General features: G+C 43.5%; 1 long non-coding RNA gene across 1 annotated transcript in view; it reads left to right on the forward strand.

The window, feature by feature from the left end:
* LOC117515499 overlaps positions 1 to 18,321 on the forward strand; it is a 59,580-nt gene that overhangs the window by 21,109 nt on the left and 20,150 nt on the right. Inside the window, exon 2 of the long non-coding RNA XR_004562173.1 lies at positions 6,680 to 6,704. This is a non-coding gene — a long non-coding RNA (uncharacterized LOC117515499). The remainder of the gene's footprint in view (positions 1 to 6,679; positions 6,705 to 18,321) is intronic.

Genomic DNA, 18,321 nt, shown 5'->3' on the forward strand with positions numbered 1-18,321 from the left:
CTACACTTTCACAACAGCATGATGATGTTCAGAGGCCATCTGCCAAACTCAAAACTATGTGCTGCTGCTGGTTTGTGAGTTGGCTGACTAAAATGAAGCCAAATTGACAGTAGCAAATCTTGCAGTTACTCCAATGGTCCCTTAAGGCAGGTTCCAAAACTGAGTCACTCCCCATAGGACACTCCCCCATTGTCAAAATATCTGACTTTAAAGTACAAATAACATGTTTGTAGCCTAACAAAAAAATTATGTTTTTTACGCATTATAGCCAGTTTTCCCATTCATGGTGGTGATTTTTTTTGGTCTACCTAATTGTTTAAGATTTTAAGTCATAAAGTTATGGATGCCAGGAGGTGATGGTCTAGTGGTTAAGCGTTGGACTTGGGACCAGAGGATCCTCGGTTGAAATCTCAGCCTGACCAGAAAATCACGAAGGGCCCTTGGGCAACATCCTTAATCCCCTAGTTGCTCCTGGTGTGTAGTGAGTGCCTTGCATGGCAGCAGCCTGACATCGGTGTGTGAGTGTGTTTATGTGAATGGGTGAATGTGAGGCATAATTGTAAAGTCTGAGACAGATGGAACACGCTATATATACTGTAAATACAATTCTTTTATGGAAAAATTAGGGGTATGGTCACGTTGAGTGAGAGTATAAGTCAGAGTTAGGGTCCCGCCAGCAGAGGCTGATTGTTGCTGTGGACTTGACCCAGTCGAGTTGACTTGACTGTCCAGGGGGACTCTCATCTGCTTCATGCTACAGAATCCTCATATAAGCACTGGCACCAATGGGCCTTAAGGCCTATATAGGACCAACTGTTAGCACCATGTTAGTCCTAATTGGTCAGTAACTTGGTGGCATTAAGTCCACTGAGGTGGTGGGAATTACTAAGGCTTTAAGACCTGCATCCAACCATCGAACAGTCCACAAAAATATATTAGCCAAACATCTGAACCAAAACTAGCTTGTTAACCTTAACTTAGCATCGCTTGTTTGGTAACTGTGTTAGAGATACTGTAAGTTAGAGCTTCATTCATCCCGCCCAGGTCATACTGGTCTTGCCTACGCTCCACCTCTTGCCCATTTATGGGTTGATCAAGAGTTATATGGAGACAGGGTTATAATAGTGCCATGATAGTGACATTTTGAGCCACCCTATTTGAGCTTCAGAACAGGGCTTCACGAAACCTATTGCTGACATCATAGAGGGTTTGTTCAGTACATATTCACTCGATTTTTATTTGTCAAGCTTTGCAGCTCCTCCTGCTAACAGTAAATGTTCAATAAACCCTGTTTTGAGTAATTTTCCTTCATTGTACTGTGTCACACATGAAGAGAGGCAAGACTGTCAGCAGACACACAGACAGCAAACTTGAGTCATGATGTAATCCATTCAACTTTTACACATCAAAGGCTTTTATTCCCACACATCAAAGATCACAAATGCTCTGTCTGCTGATGTCATGAAATATAAATAAGAATCATCCCTTTTCACAAATACACACTCACACTGTCTTCATCAGGTACACCTTGTACATATTGGGTTGGACCACCTTTGTCCCTCAGAATCATCTTAATTCTTCATGGCGATAAGAACATTTGTTTGGTCAATATTAACATGCTAGCATCATACAGCTGCCACACCATTACATCACCAGCAGCAGCCTGAATTATTGATAATTATTGATACAAGATGGATCCATGTTTTCCTATTGGTTACGTTAGATTCTTTTATGTGGTGAGTGATCTCAAAAAGAATCGGACAGGAAACGGACTTCAAAGTTTAGATGTTGTTTTGAAAAAGTTCAAACACTGATACAGAGAGTCATCTGCAGCGCTGGGGTCTCTGACCAGATCACATGCCCAGATTTTCTTTCTACACTAACTTTTATTTCTATGTCTAAGCCAGCCCCATGTGGGCGGTCCTTAGCCTGTTGTGAACCAGTGTCTATGTGATTGGCTGCAAAGTGAGGTGATGTAGGTGGGTATTAGCGGGTGTCTGCTCACGTTGCGTTCATGGCTGGTATGTAAAAATCTTATAATGTGTGTCTGCGTGTCATGCAATAAATCAAAGTGCTCCATCATGCTGATTCTTTTTCAAATAGATGTGAATACTGTGGTTTTATCAAGTAGACATCTATAAAAAGATCAGATACCAAATACAAGGACATTTTGTACATCAGCCATTTTGAAAAGCAGTTTTAGGTAGAGATCAGATAGTTACAAGGACATTTTAGATGTGCACCAGCCATTTTGTGATATGCATCATGGAACACTCTTACAGTTACACCAGATTCTAACCGTGTCATCTGAATACTACAGCAGATATAGAGGCTCATTGACGAGACAACAGTTTTTCAATCTTCCATTGTCCAAATATGGTGAGTCCATGCCCAATGTAAACTCTAAAAGGAGTGGTACCTGGCATAGTCTTTTGCTGCTGTGTCCCATCTGCTTCAGTGCTCGGTGTGTTGTGATTTCACAGATGCTCGTCTGCCTACCTTGGTTAAAATGAGTGTTTATTTGAGTTACTGTTGCCTTTCTATCAGCTCAACCCAATTTGGTCTTTCTGATCTTATCTCTGCTATCAAGGAGAAATTTTTTCCAGTGCTGCCTGGGCATCCTGCGGGCCTCCTCCCTTGCCAGCCTAGTCTCACATTTTTTTTTCGTGCTCCTGTGACGAAATGAGTCAAATTTTTATGTGACTTTTTTTTAAACTCACTATTCCTAACCCTATTCCTACCACTGACCCTAGCCTTAACCATAACCTAATCTTGCTCTTTCCCCCCACTCTAACCATAACCACCTGACTCCCCCGCTTCACTTTTAATTTTGTGCAGCCATCATGGAATGAATTAGAATGAATTTGTGCTGCCGTGACGAAAATGAGGCGCTTTTCGTCACAGTATCACGAACCAATGACATTTGAACCAATGACCAATGGCTGACATTTGGTAACACAAGCGACAAGTTCCAAACTTCTGGTGTCGCAGACCGAACAGTGCCCCCTAAAAATCAGTCCGCCCTGCCTTCACTGTGCATGCGTCATTTCTCGTGGTTCATCGATTATCACCTCGTTGCTGCTTAAAATTACACTCCAGTCATCATCTGTCTTTTGTACAACAATCATTTCCACATAAATTCAGCATTATTTCGTAATAAAAGATGGCGGAAGCAATCAGAGGGCTGCAGCAGCATGAGCCGCTGAAGCTGTGTTCGCTGCACCCCCATCATTTCAAAGCCTGACAGATTATCGCCTCATTTCTTCTTAAAAGAGCCTTGTTTCTGCTTAAAATTGACTTTAGAATGATTTAAGAGGTTTTACCTTGTCATCTGATGGTTAATAATCCCATTAATCCCTTTTGGTGAAGAGAGTCAGTCTCAGACGTGCTGCTGTGGTCTGAAATGACGCATGCGCAGTTGAGGCAGGGCGGCCAACTTTTAGGGGCGGACCATTCGGTCAGCGACACCGGGCCCGACTCTGTAAACTTAGCTGAAACCCCCATCCTCCAAATGGATTTTGCTGAAATCCCCACACTCAACCCAAGGATTCATCTCTCTCGGGAAATTAGGATGAAAGCGAACAAAGTGAGATGCAGCAATCCTCTGAGTATTTTTTCTCCTGTTTTTGAAAATGTTCCATTTTTCACATTTTCCTGTGTATACTCATGCTGACATAGCATAAACACCATTAACAAGAGCCAGTCCAGAAACAATCAAGCAGTATTATTTGAAATCAGAAGTACAGCACAACCCTGAGTACATGTAGTCCATTATGAATGAATGTACCTTCTCCCCATTTGCACTTTCAGCCCTACCATAAAATGCTTTAGTTGTGAAAGACTTTGTATGTGTATAAGAAAGGTCAATGCCGACTGTACTTCCTCACGAGGCTCAGATCTTTCATTGTCTGCAGAAATATGTTGCAGATGTTTTATCACTTGGTGGTCTCCAACATTATCTTCTACGCTGTAGTGTGCTGGGGCAGCAGGCTGAAGGCAGCTGACACGAACCGATTCAACAAGCTCATCAGGAGAGTTGGCTCCATCCTGCAGGTTGAGCTGGAGTGTCAAGATGCTGAGGAAACTGCTCAGCATCCTGGACAACACCTCCCATCCCCTGCATGCCACACTGATGGCCTGTCAGAGCACCTTCAGTCATAGACTGAGACCACCGAGGTGCACCACAGAATGTCATAGGAAGTCTTTCCAACCTGTGGCAATCAGACTTTAATTCCTCCCCCTTCTGCAGGATGAATATATAACAAACAGAGTTATTCAGAGTTATGTGCAACATTGTCAAACATCTTGTGTGATACGAGATCTGTTAGAAAAGTATCGGACCTTTTTATTTTTTGCAATAACCTTATGGATTTGAATCTTGTGTGATTGCATCAGCCAAGCTTGAACCTTCGTGTGCATGCGTGAGTTTTTTCACACCTGTCGGTTGCGTCATTCGCCTGTGAGCACGCTTTGAGTGAGCACTGGTCCTCCCCCCTCGTCGGCTTTTCATTGTGAGGAAAATGTCTGAACGGCTGGAGCAGCGGTGCATCAAATTTTTCCAGAAACTGTGAGAGACAGCCATGTGGACACCATTCGGAAAATTCAGATGGCTTTCAGGGACGGTTTTATGGGCATCACACAGATTAAGGAGTGGTACAGCCGGTTTAAAGATGGCGCACAATGGCGGAGGGCGCGCCGCGCTCCGAGCGGCGATCTACAGGCTGAAACGACCAGATCATTTCCAAACTGAATGCTGTGTTGATCCGGGACGTCGTCTGACTATCAGAGAAATGGCAGAAAAGGTGGACATAGCACTTTCCCGGCACATTCCACTGTTAAAGGAGATTTTGTCATGAAAACAGGAGCGGAGGATTCGCCACGCTAATTCGCTATTGGCGCGGAACGAAAGCACCTCCGTGTTGGTCTCACAGGACATGTTGTGACATGCTCAGCTCTTCGACAATTTCTCGGATACTCACTCGACTGAAAAGCCACCCAAAGCCGTCTGAATCTTCCGAATGGTGGAAGAGCTGGGCATGTCCCGTGAGACTTCCAACACGGAGGTGCTTTTTGTTCTGCGCCATTAGCGCGAATTCCGCTGCACATCTGTCATTACAAAATCTCCTTTAACAGTGTGATGTGCCGAAAAAGTGCTATGTCCACCTCTCTTGCCATTTCTCTGGTAGTCAGACGACGTCCCGGATCAACACAGCCTTCACTTTGGAAATGATCTGCTCGTTTCAGCCTGTCGATGGCCGCTCGAAGCGCGGCGCGCCCTCCGCCGCTGTGGGCCGTCTTTAATCCGGTTGTAATGCTCCTTAATCTGTGTGATGCCCATAAGATCTTCATCGAAAGCCATCTGAAGTTTCCGAATGGTTTCCACCTGGCTGTCTCTCACAGTTTCTGAAAAAATTTTGATGCAGCAAAGCGGCAGTCGCTCAGCCATTTTCCTGACAATGAAAATCCGCCGAGGGGGCTGGACCGCTCCTCCCACAAAGCCTGATCACTTGCGAATGACGCAACCGACAGGTGTGAAAAAACTCACGCATGCGCATGAAGGTTCAAGCTTGGCTGATGCAATCACATGTGATTCAAATCCATAAGGTTATTGCAAAAAATAAAAAGGTCCGATACTTTTCTAACAGACCTTGTATATCTTCCAGTCATTTTGTTTAAATTTGTTATAGATAATGTAAAAAAAAAAAAGATTGATTGATTTCTATTTAATACTAATACTTTCTGTAATTGTGTATTTAACAAACCTTTGTTTACGGCTTATTGTTTCTGTACTCTGGCAAAATAATTTCCTTCGGTATAAATAAAGTTGATCTTTATCTTTAAATATAATTAGCTGTGGTTAACAGGGCAAGCATAAGCATAATGCATTCAATCTGAGGGAGTGGAGCCACATGGAGCCACAGCCTCCAAAGCTTGGATTCTAATAGATACACGAGAGGATATCTTATTTTGGGTCATTTTGAGATCTTTTAGCATAAAAATTTTCAGTTATCTTATAATAGCCAATTAAGTGGCCTCTGTGTTTAGTTAGCCACTTACTGTAGTAACCAGTCCATTTAGTGGTGCTGCATTACATGTGGAAGGAAAAGATTAACCGTAAAACATCTAAAAATAAAACCTGCCGACCTTCACATTCAAGTATGTTTGAGTTGCATTGTAACCGTGCATTATACTTTCCATCTGTGCAGATTACTGCATGTTTTATGAATAAAATTTACAAAACAATACAACCATATCATTTAGGTAAATGTAACATAAAGCTGTTTTCTGCACATTCAACCTCAATACATATTAAGACATTTTGCATATATAATCCAGTAACTGAAAGGCAGCATCCAGCAGATGTTCAACTGACATCAACTGCTGTTTTACTGAACATTTGGTGCTAACTGCTGATGTCTGTCGGGAATCTTCTCTGCAAAAACACTGCCAGCCAATGGGTCCACATCACTCACATTTGTCAGTTTGAACAGTTAAAACAGTGGTTTGCAAGCATTTTAGACTTTTTTTTATTAATGCCACTTCTTTGTGCGTCACACTCTGAAACAGCGTGGAGATGATCCTTCAGATTGCTCAGTTTGCAGCTGTTCTGAAAAGCACCTGCTTGTCTTTATTTGATTTGGAACTGTGAGTTGAATCTTGTCTTTCAATTTATTTTCAGGGCCTGCAGAAGCCTCCAAAGATGTGTAAGTAGATAATTTCCATCCTGTATCCTCCTCATGTGTCTCACAAAACAACTGCTGTGGAGCTACAGTCTGACATTTATTAAGTGAAGTTATTTTGCAAACATTTATGTCAACAACATTTGAAATAAAGCTTTTAGTGTTTGCATATGTATATGTGTGTGTGTGTGTGTGTGCATATATATATATATATATATATATATATATATATATATATATATATATATATATATATACGAGGTCTATTAGAAAAGTATCCAACCTTATTATTTTTTCAAAAACCATATGGATTTGAATCAGGTGTGATTGTGTCAGACAAGCTTGAACCCTCGTGCGCATGCGTGAGTTTTTTCATGCCTGTCGGTTGCGTCATTCGCCTGTGAGCAGGCTTTGAGTGAGGAGTGGTCCACCCCCTCGGTGGATTTTCATTGTCAGGAAATGGCGGAATGATTTGGGCTTTTTTTCCATCAGAATTTTTTCAGAAACTGTTAGAGACTGGCAGCTGGAAACCATTCGAAATATTTATCTGGCTTTCGGTGAAAATTTTACAGGCTTCACAGAGAATAAGGACTGTTGCTACAGCTTTAAGGACGCTCGGCGCGCCGTGCTCTGTGCCGCCATCGAGAGCCACAAACCACCGGATCATTTCTAAACAGATGGCTCTGTGGAGCCGGGACCATCGTGTGCACTTTCTCTGGTTATCACAAGAGCTGGACATCAACCATTTTCCGGCAGATTTCACTTTTAACAAGAGATTTTGTCATGGAAAGCCGAGCGGACGCTTCGCGCGTCAAGACCGATTTGCTGATGGAGCGAGACAAAGGAACACCTCCGTTTTGGTCTCACAGGACGGCTTTGAGATGGCGTTCAGACAGCTGTCGGTGGTTTTTCCATCGAGTGATTATCCGAGAAATTGTGGATGTGCCTGGAAATGCCAGAACATGTCCCGTGAGGCTTCATCACGGCGTTGCTGTGCGCCATGCGGCACCGCCGCAACGCGCGAAGCCTCCGCTCCTCTTTCCATGACAAAAACTCCTCTAACAGTGGAATGTGCCGTTCATTTCCAAACTGGACGCTGTGTTTTATCCGGGACGTCGTCTGACTAGCACAGGAATTGTGAAAAGACGTGGACATCAGCACTTTTTCGGCACATTGAGACAGACGGTCGCGGCGGTGCCGCATGGCGCAAAGCAACGCCGTGATGAAGCCTCATGGGACATGTTCTGGCATGTTCAGGCACATCCACAATTTCTCGGATAATCACTCGATGAAAAAACCACTGACAGCTGTCTGAACGCCATCTCAAAGCCGTCCTGTGAGACCAAAACGGAGGTGGTTTTGTCTCGCTCTATCAGCAAATCGGTCATGACGCACGAAGCCTCCGCTCAGCTTTCCATGACAAAATCTCTTGTTAAAAGTGAAATCTGCCGGAAAATGGTTGATGTCCAGCTCTTGTGGTAACCAGAGAAAGTGCACACGACGGTCCCGGCTCCACAGAGCCATCCGTTTAGAAATGATCCGGTGGTTTGTGGCTCTCGATGGCGGCACGGGGCGTGGCACGCCGAGCGTCCTTAAAGCCGTCCTTAAAGCCGTCCTTAAAGCCATCCTTAAAGCCGTTCTTAAAGCTGTAGTAACAGTCCTTATTCTCTGTGAAGCCCGTAAAATTTTCACCGAAAGCCAGATAAATTTTTCTAATGGTTTCCAGCTGCCAGTCTCTAACAGTTTCTGAAAAAATTCTGATGGAAAAAAAGCCCAAATCAGTCCGCCATTTCCTGACAATGAAAATCCGCCGAGGGGGCTGGACCACTCCTCACTCAAAGCCTGCTCACAGGCGAATGACGCAACCGACAGGCGTGGAAAAACTCACGCATGCGCACGAGGGTTCAAGCTTGTCTGACGCAATCACACGTGATTCAAATCCATATGGTTTTTGAAAAAAATAATAAGGTCGGATACTTTTCTAACAGACCTCGTATATATATATATATATATATATATATATATATATAAAAGTAAGTCTTCGGCTGCTCCCTTGTTTTTCACTCAGGGACGCCACAGCAGGTCCGAGGTGGCTCTGCATGTTCAATTGGCACAAATTTGACTCCGGATGCTCAACCTGACATGACTCCACATGACACGGAGAAATGTGACAGGGGTGGGGTTTGAACTGGGAACCTTCTGCACTGAAGCCAAGCATGCTAACCACTTTTCCACCACCGAAACCACTATGCAATGACAATGGTTGAAAACATCAGACGTCAGACATTAGACAAGATCATCTGTATTTTTATTATGATTACTAGATCAGTGCAGGCTTTTTAATCATTAAAAGAGTGTGGCGATTCTGATCATTAAACAGGTCTGGGATTTATTATGGTATGACTGGTGTAGTCTGAGGAGTGCGCAAAGTGACGTATTATTTGCTTACTTAATCCTTATGACATGAAAAAGCCCATGCTCAGGGAAAACAAGTGCGTAGTCTGCAATAACCCATGGTGCCCTGGGCAAACACTGATAAGCTTACCATTGATAAGTGATGCTTGACAATCAGGAAAATAGGGAAAAGGTTTTTACAAAGATGCTCCAGTGACCTTTAACCTTGGGGCCCTGTCCCACTGGCGTTTAGGAGGATTTGCGTATGGATTGCACACAAAATTGGCCCGTATTTGCCAAACATCTGCAATATCCGTGTAACATGCCTGTATGAGTCGGCCGTCATCCGAACATGCCCGTGATCATCCGCAGAGGCACGCATGTCCGCAGCCAGGATTTTTGAGTAGCTCAAAAATCTGGATGCGGATGACATCCGCCTTACATACTCCATATATACTCAATTCATACACAATACATACTCACTCTATGTGCTGTATATCTGCCGTTAACCGCTGATATCCACAACTGATGGGGATTTGCGGCTTGGCAGCGGACCAGGACAGTGTGTAAAACAGATATATATCATGCCTATCATGTCCACATCACAAACTAAAATAAGTTGTAGCGAATGCATACAGACTGGACACAAATAAAGTGTTTTTATTACATCTGATTGCAGCTGATTTGTGGACAATCTGTGAATGCATAACAAACACGTCACGTAAACCCAAAGTACTATATGTGGCAGAAAGCAACATACCTGCCAGTCAGTGCCGGTCCAGCTGTGTAAATCCACAAAGATGTAGCTGCTGCAATCCAGGACTTTTATTTAACACCAACAAAAGGAAGAGTTGCTGTTTAGCCACAACTCACGCTGAAGTCTGTTTTCTGTGACACTCTCAAAAAAAAAAAAAAAAAACCCCAAGCGCCCCCCCCCCACTCCCCAAACTCATGAACAGTTAACCCTCGCATGACAACATGAACATTAACTCTGTGATCAACTTGTAAAGTCCAGCACTTGCTCCAGAGGCTGTATTGTTGGTGTAAATAGTGATGCCGAAAGGAGCGAGTGAGCTTATTTTATGACCGCAATGCAGATGCCATGCATGTGCAACACGTGCGCGATGCATTCATAATACACCCGTAATACTGCCGTGATAATCTCAATGTGTCGGATCAGTTGTAAGAGTAGAATGGGAGGCAGAGCCTTCAGCTTTCAGGCTCCTCTCCTGTGGAACCAGCTCCCAATTCAGATCAGGGAGACAGACACCCTCTCTACTTTTAAGATTAGGCTTAAAACTTTCCTTTTTGCTAAAGCTTATAGTTAGGGCTGGATCAGGTGACCCTGAACCATCCCTTAGTTATGCTGCTATAGACGTAGACTGCTGGGGGGTTCCCATGATGCACTGTTTCTTTCTCTTTTTGCTCTGTATGCACCACTCTGCATTTAATCATTAGTGATCGATCTCTGCTCACCTCCACAGCATGTCTTTTTCCTGGTTCTCTCCCTCAGCCCCAACCAGTCCCAGCAGAAGACTGCCCCTCCCTGAGCCTGGTTCTGCTGGAGGTTTCTTCCTGTTAAAAGGGAGTTTTTCCTTCCCATTGTAGCCAAGTGCTTGCTCATAGGGGGTCGTTTTGACCGTTGGGGTTTTACATAATTATTGTATGACCTTGCCTTACAGTATAAAGCGCCTTGGGGCAACTGTTTGTTGTGATTTGGCGCTATATAAAAAAACTGATTGATTGATAACCGTGATTGTTCATCATATATTCTCTATATATTATTAATATATCCGTAATTCATACTGGGACGTTTGTCATTTTTGGCCATTTTTGTTGCGGACGACAACGAATGCCCGCAATTTGTGTACTCACTTCATGCGCAATTAATCCTCTCCCCAGTGGGACAGGGCCCTTAACACAGTAGCCTTCTTGGCGTTACTGTGCATAATGCATACTACGTTTGGTGAAAATCAAGCCAGTACAACCGACGTAATCTTGCTCACAAGTGAAATAGTGATGTCGAGCCCAGTGGCTACACCGTGGGAAAATAAATAAATAACATCACAAGGCTGGGCAGAACACTAGAGGTCAGACTTGCAATGTTCCAGAATCCATTACTCAGCTGGAATCGTAGCCAACGATTATCAATTTCACAATGTTGATCCTCTGGATACATCATTTTCTCACATGGCTGGATGAACTGCAGATATGCCACCCTGCTGTAAAGATTGTGAAGAAGTCCTGTATAGGACCAGAGGCCCACTGCCTATCCCCAGATTCTGCAGCAATATACTAGTAAAAGTCTACAGCCTGGACGGGATGCCAGTCCAATGCAGATTACTTCCCTAGTCGAGACTGATAGACAGAGACCATACAGGTAAAGTGTCCTATTCAAGGACACAGACAGGTAGCACTGTCGGGAATCAAACCCAGGTCTGCATATTGGTAGTTGGCGATCCTACTGACCAACCTGCTCTGCAGGCCATGATACAAATCCTGTATCTTGTTACTTCTTTGGAACTTTTCAGGAGCAACCTACTTTTTGTAATATTTTGTAAGGTCATTTTACATCATTTTTTAAAAAGTTGCTACACTTCCAGCATTTAATAACAAAATCAACAACAACAACAACCATAATATTTAATAATAATAATAATAATAATAATAATAATAATAATAAGTATATGGCTGCGAGGCTACGTTCGCTCTGATCATCTGATTTCTGGTATATTTTTTCATATCAGACCGGTTACCATGACATTCGGTCCGGAACACGTGTCACATCTGCGACTTTAAGATTATCCAGGCGGAGTGGAGATGGTGAGGATGAAGTCCAAAGTCAGGTAGCAGCCCACGGAGCTGAAGAGGTGTGGGATCTCTAGAGGTGAGGACTGAGTTTCTCGCAAAGGCAGAAGTGTAGAAGTGGGGATATACTGCAGGGGATGATGAGTGACAGCTGTGATGATCAGCTCTGCAGCATGCCACCTGGAAAACAAACAGAATAAGAGGCAGGACTCAGCAGGAACCAAGGCGACACACATTTCTCTCGTTAAACAAGAAATTTAAAAGCAAAATAAAACAAAAAGCGAACAAAGAAATTAAGAACGACGAAGAACCTACTGCAATGTTCTATTTTCTGGTTTACCGCAATCCAGTATTAGGGGGTCACCAATTGGCTCAAAATGCTGCTGCTGGACTTTTGACACGAAGCAGAAAGTTTGATCACATTACACCTATTTTGGGATCTCTTCACTGGCTTCCTGTCCCTGTGAGATCAGATTTTAAGGTTCTGCTATTAACCTATAAAATTATTCACAGACTGGCACCCCCCTCCTTCGCTGACCTAATTCAACCCAACGTACCAGCCTGGGCTCTGCGTTCTCAGGGCACAGGGCTACTTTGTGTCCCTGTGAATAAAAAGTCTGCGGGTCACAAAGCTTTCTCTTATTGTGCACTTGCTTTATGGAATGATCTCCCTGTGTCAATAAAACAGTTAGTTTCTGTAGAGACTTTCAAGTCCAGACTTAAGACACCCTTACTTTCCCTTTAGTATGGCTAGCACACTGGCATAGTATGTTACTATGCTTCCTACCCTTTTAAATTAATTTTATTAGTAAACAGAGCGGGTCACGGCCTCAACTTTTTCTAAAGTCTAGGTCTTTTAGTGAAGCTGGCCGGTGATCACTTTACTATTTCTTCCTTGTTGCTTAATGCTGACAAATTATACTGTATTTGTTGTCTTTCTGCTGCCTGATTCTGTTTTTTTCTCTCTCTGTTTGAGGTGCGGCTCCATCCAGAGGTGGGAGTGGGTGTCTTGTTCTACAAGCGTCCCCTCCTGGACACCAGCATGGATTCCCAAAATTTCCTGTGTATTTGTATTGTCGTGTGTCTGTAGTATGGTCCAAGCAGTGGGTCGCCCCTCTGAGTCTGATCTGCTTGAGGTTTCTTCCTCAAATCATCAGAGGGAGTTTTTCCTTATTGCTGTCGCCTGTGTGCTTGCTCTAGAGGTTAGTAAGGTTAGACTTTACTTGTGTGAAGCACCTTGAGGCAATTTTGTTGCGATTTGGCGCTATATAAATAAAATAAACTGAATTTCATTGAAGAGGACTATTCTGCAAGTGAATTTTATTACACTGATGAGTTTGAACTGGAGGAATTAACAGCAAACGAGCTTGAAGTGGACATACAAAATGTCGATGCAGCTACAAAAACAGCCATATAATACACAAATTATTAACCGAGCAAGCGAGGTTAATAATCCTTTGTTATTATTATTATTAAAAATAAACAAACAAAAAAAACAGCACACTCTCTCTATTCATGGGCAGAAGGGGGGCACTAAGCAAAAGCATTTCCCAACATCAACAACTGGAGGCAGCTGAAAAAAGGCATGTTTTTAGTCTTGATTTAAAAATGACAATAGAACCTGATTTGTGCAATAGGTGGTGAAACCTAATTCAGCCAATCAAATAACTCAGGCAGTCCTTATGAGTTGTTGTGTTCATTTCCTTCTTGAGTAAAATCGTGGTCTAATACCCACTTCTGAGAAATGTTTGAGAAGAATTATGTGTGAAACAGTGGGTATATCCACATGTGAACAACAAAGAGTAGCACAAAAATGCATTGTTCATTATGGACAATCAGCCATTGTCGACACCCTTAGGTGCCATTGCCTGTGCTATATACAGTTTAATGAATAAGTTCTTAAGTATCTCGGGGTCTTGTTCACGAGTGAAAGATGGATGGAGCGTGAGATCTATAGACGGATCGGTGCCGCATCTGCAGTGATGCGGTTGCTGTATCGGACCGTCGTGGTGAAGAGAGAGCTGAGTAGGGGGGCAAAGCTCTCAATTTACTGATCGATCTACGTTCCGATCCTCACCTATGGTCATGAGATTTGGCTCATGACCAAAAGAACGAGATCGCGAGTACAAGCGGCCGAGATGAGTTTCCTCCGCAGGGTGGCTGGGCGCTCCCTTAGAGATAGGGTGAGGAGCTCGGTCACTCAGGAGGAGCTTGGAGTCGAGCCGCTGCTCCTCCACGTCGAAAGGAGTCAGTTGAGGTGGCTCGGGCATCTTTTCCAGATGCCCCCTGGACGCCTCGCTGGAGAGGTGTTCCGGGCACGTCCCATAGGGAGGAGGCCCCGGGGAAGACCCAGGACACGCTGGAGGGACTACATCTCTCGGCTGGCTTGGGAACACCTTGGGGTTCCCCCGGAGGAGCTGGGGGAGGTGTGTGTGGATCGGGAGGTCTGGGCGGCTTTGCTTGAGCTGCTGCCCCCGCGACCCGACTCCGGATAAAGCGGAAGAAAATGGATGGATGGATGGATGGATGAATAAGTTGAATAAATTGGGACAAAATGCAAATAATGCAAATAAAAATAAATCTGTGGTCATTTTTACATTTACTTTGACTTCTGTTTCATTGTAGACAGTATGATCTTCAATTCATATGTTTTTTCTGGTCAGCTTCAGTTCATTTGTTAATATATATGTGCTGCAGCCATTTAAGACCTTGCTAAGGGACATTCATTCATTCATTTCCTATATTCCAGTCAAGGATCACGGGGGCTGGAGCAGTCATAGGGCGAGAGACAGGGTACATCATGTACAGGACACCAGTCTATCGGAGAGCCACATATAGACAGACAAACACAGCCACACTCTCACACACAACTATGGTCTGAAAGGGACATTTAACCAAATATTAGTGTGTGTGGGGGGGCTGTGTATGTATATATTGGAGCCTGTATGTATGATTTTGACCCTGTGTGGCTGGGAGAAGATCCATAATAAATTCAAACTTGTCCACCCAATACTTTTTTTTAATAAATAATGATGTATGCTGTACAACCATTTCAACCTGGTAAAAGAACAGTTCAAGGACATCATTAAAAACCCAAAATTACCACGATGAGTGCATACAAACATCCTACCACTACTGTAGTATTCAAATAAATGGTATTTTCCTACTCAAAAAGTATGCTTTTGTCCTTTTCTAAGGCATTTCTGAGAATTAGCATTCTTGTCAACATCTTGCTAATTACTAATTTACCTTTGTTGGGAACTTTGCATTTCTGGGTGGCCAAGAGCCACACAAGGGTTTAGCCATAAAAAAATAAAAAAAACAATAAAAAGTAAGAATAAAAAAATCTCCAAGACAAACAATGCAGTTTCACAAAACTGCCAACAGGTGACGGGTCCGTGGCACATGGCTCTGTAATGACAATCTATTGATAGAGTGGAACAGACTTTGTTTGAAGAAAACAGATTAAATTTAGGCTTGAAGCTCCAATTTGCCTTCTGGGGAAGTGTAGCTGAAATTCCATGTCTTGTTTTTAGGAAAATTCTTGTCTGCTCCACTCTGTTGTGCAGAGATGGAAAACCTGGCTTCAGTGAATAAAAGTCGTCCAATTTGTTCCATCCATCCACTAAACCATCTGATTCTAATGGGGCAGCATAACCTTTTAAGGGTGGACAATAAAGGTGTTAAATGAAAAAGCATACGATGCAATAATCCTACTTCCGGGGACAGCCCCATTATCATTATTCACATTAAATCTAGCTAAATGTAACGACACAACCTCTCCCATTTGCCTCGTCTTCCCTTCTCCACTGGGAACAGAAAAAACTGCACTTTTCACAACTGCTTCTGTGATTGCAGCAGATTACACCATCTTTCTGTATGTAGTATTGCTGTGTATGTGTTAGAGCTGACATTTTCCGTTTGGTATACTTAATGTATTTTGGGTCAAGTATGAACGCTGCAAAAACATAAAGTTGATAGGACTAATATTTTTGGAGAAATTAGCAATATTAGTTAACAACAGTGAACAATGGACATTGTGTTGCAATGCACCATGGGAGTTCAGTGTTTTAAATGTTATTGTGGTTCATGTTAGTTTTCACAGTGTTGTTAGTGTTACTGATTTACTCTGTTTCTGTAGTTCAGTTGGTTTAGTCAGTTTAGTTAAGTATCATGTTGCCATTACTGTTGGGAAAGTGTAGTGACATGGACCCACAACAGGGGGCGTAAATGAATGGACAATGGAGGAAGTCAAATATGAACACTTTACTGTTGTGAATAGCACAACTCAACACAGCAGATTACAGAATAGGTGCAAAAATCAATTAACAAAGGTGTCGTGTGGGCAGGCTCGAGGATAGAAGACGTCTGTCCTGAGAAGAACCGGAACCACACGATTTCTTCCGCCACAGAACCTGGAAAATACTGGAGCCGCCAAGTTCCGAGTCCCCAGGTGGCCACCGTCTCTGCGTGTCGGATCTGGTACTGCTGGCGAGGAACAGAAACAATCAGATGTGGGTGTGTGAACACCCAGTAACACTTATGGTGGATATTCCACCTCCACCTCTAACACAGGAAGAGACTGAGGGCTACTTAGTTGGACATGCGTCACTCGTCACGTCTCCCCACACTTAGCGTCCCGTTGTCAGTAGGCTCCTCAGGAACTCCTGCAACAACTCAGAGAATTATGAATTCTTTAGAACAACAACGGCTGAGAATATTACCTCCGTAGGTAGATGATATCTCGGCAACGAGGTGGAGATGACGTCCGGTCTTTATGGAGTGAGATGATGTAGAGTAGATGGGTGACAGCTGTCAAGAGATAATGAGTGACAGCTGTCACCCCCGGCTGTGTCCGTGGCGGCAGCGCCCTCTCGTGCCTGAAGCCCGCACTTCAGGCAGGGTGCCCTCTGGTGGTGGGCCAGCAGTACCTCCTCTTCTGGCGGCCCACACAACAATTACCATGAATGAGTTAAGTGTCATGTTGCTGTTACCATGACTAGTAAAACTAGTAAAACTTTACTGCGTTTGATGTCTTCTGCCACACTCTCTGTTTGTGGGTGTATAAAATTGAAAGCACCTGCTTGCAGTAGAATGCAGAAAAAAGCTGTGAGCGTGCATGAGTATATCTTCGATCACGGACAAAATGTGGAGAGCTGACATTTGCCATTTGGTATGCTTATGCATTTTGGATCAAGGATGAACGGCACCAAAATGGACCGTTGGTAGGAATAATATTTTTGGAGAAACTAGAGATATTAGCTGACAACACTGAACAATGGACATTGTTAATTACATTAGTAAGTTCAGTGTAAGTACACAATATAATTGTAAATACATTAAAAAAATACATGGATGACACAAGAAAGTGAAAACACATATCAATTATGGTTCAATTAAAACTCAAATGACAAAATAGAAGTAATAAAAAAATGAAATAGTAATAATAATAATAATGACAATAATTGTGTGTATGATAATAAGAACCTAAACAATGTATAAATACATTAAGGCAGTAAATGAACATAAAAAAATATGTAATTAACAGGAAATGAGTTGACTTCTTCTAAAAATTGTTGAGGTCTAAGGTTCTAAATCATTCTGGACTCACACATCATTCCAACTCATTATAGAAACTTTACAGAATTTATTACCACCTTTGAAAAATGTCAGCTACCTATTTTTGACAGGCGAGAGTAAGAGGACACAAATGCGAGGCTCACTCAAGCAGCTCTTGTCGCAAATCGGGTTTAATGAGGAAAGCGTGGGTTAGTACACAAAAAGACAGTCCAAAAAACTCAGCAGCAGTACCAGGATCATAAGGCTAGTCGTGGTCGGGTAGTGCAGGCAGGAGGTCGAATACACGGTGAAGCTGGCAATACAAAAACACAAGATCAAGAGCTGGAGAGAAGGCACAGGGCACATCAATCTGGCGAGGAACAAACACAGACAGTGAGCATAAATACCCCCCGAAGCCAATCATCAAACCCAGGACAGGTGTGCAAGGAAGGAACCAGAAACTGGGTATGGCCAGAGACAGAAAGCGAGACAGCAACAGACACACCCCAACCAGAAAAGGAATACAAAGCATACATGAACAAAAGGAAAATAACAAAACTGACCAAAAACAACACAGACAACCCACCCAGCTGTCAATCCCTGACAGTACCCCCCGGCACGGCCGACCTCCGGCGGCCCAGGGGAAGAGGGATGAGCGGCATGGAACTCATGGATCAGACCAGGGTCCAAAACAAAATGGGAGGGAACCCATGACCGCTCCTCGGGGCCATAACCCTCCCAATCCACCAAATACTGATAACCACGACCGCGGCGGCGAGAAGCCACCAGCCAACGCACAGCAAAGACAGGGCCACCATCCACACATCGGGCGGGCGGCGGGGGAATGGCAGGGGGGCACAACATGCTGGACCGGACGGGT

The sequence above is a fragment of the Thalassophryne amazonica genome, chromosome 8 (assembly GCF_902500255.1).
Source record: "Thalassophryne amazonica chromosome 8, fThaAma1.1, whole genome shotgun sequence".
Lineage (NCBI taxonomy): Eukaryota > Metazoa > Chordata > Actinopteri > Batrachoidiformes > Batrachoididae > Thalassophryne > Thalassophryne amazonica.